The sequence below is a fragment of the Nothoprocta perdicaria genome, unplaced genomic scaffold, assembly GCF_003342845.1.
Source record: "Nothoprocta perdicaria isolate Ctin4 unplaced genomic scaffold, notPer1 scaffold_238, whole genome shotgun sequence".
Lineage (NCBI taxonomy): Eukaryota > Metazoa > Chordata > Aves > Tinamiformes > Tinamidae > Nothoprocta > Nothoprocta perdicaria.
In genome coordinates, this window is record NW_020455464.1 from 188,721 (window position 1) to 189,890 (window position 1,170).

Below are 1,170 nucleotides of genomic sequence, written 5' to 3' on the forward strand. Positions count from 1 at the left end.
CGCGCCCGTGGGCTTGGGTGTTATTACTACAGCGTGTATTCCATGGAAAGTTAGTACTGGCGAGGAAGCATGGAGTGATTGTGGTGAAAAGGGTAGGTTGGTTCAGTCTTGGAAATTACTTTTCCTTTTTTTTTTTTTTAATTTTTTTTCTCCTACTGCTGTTCAGTCCGACTGACRAGGGAGTAAAACTGTGGTAGTCGTCTTCGGGCACAGCTGTTTATCTTCCCTGTGTTGCRTTAGTGACGTTGGAGGACTCTCCAGGAGGACAGGAGTGATCACCCTTCCTCCTGGTGAGGAGGAGTCCCAAAGGACCTCAGAGGTGTAAGAGGGCAGTTACGTGGTAACAAGCTAGTGTTATTGTTTGAAAGGATAGTGATGGTAAGCAGTACAGCCCTTCCTTCAGGAGCCTTTAAGTTTGAGGAATTTACAGAGCTGTTTCGTTTTGGTAAAGGACTGTGACAGCAACAGAGCAAAGTGGAGTTTGCTGTTGGGAGGTGAAATTTTAATAAGCAAGTAGTTTACAGGATGCAGAAAATGGCCCAACATTCTTTCTGGTCAAGTCATATTGACTGGAAGGGTAAAATGGAAAATGAAAGGACATTGCAGTGCCTGCTTCTTATTGATAGCTCTTGAGAGTGGTGAATGGACGCAATTTAAAATCTCTAGAATAACCATTCCCCAAATAAATGGAGTTAATATTATGCATGATCACAGAGTATGATTAAAGTGAATGTCAGTTTCATCCTGTACTAGCAGCAGCAACCTCTTGTTAAAATTGTAAGGATAGCAATTACTGAACGAGGTTACAATTTTTGCTCTTGATCTCTTTATCTCAGCTCAGGGACATTCTTACAATATGACCTTATGAAAACAAAAAGCTAAGTGACTGTGCTCAAAATTACAGGAAATATTCTGGCATTTTGTCTAAAACAGCTTCAAGAGGGAAATAAACAAGATTCAGAAACTAAGTAACATTAAATTGATGAATTAAACACTGCTTATGGACAAAATGAAACTACTGTCAAAATGTTAGCGAAATTTCATTAAAAAGTAGGATGATGTTTAAATGTGAAACTAAATACATTTTTAAAAGATTATGAAAAGAGTAATTGATACAGAAAAAGCCAGCCTAAATATGATGACTTTTGCTGTAAAGATAACTGGACCTTT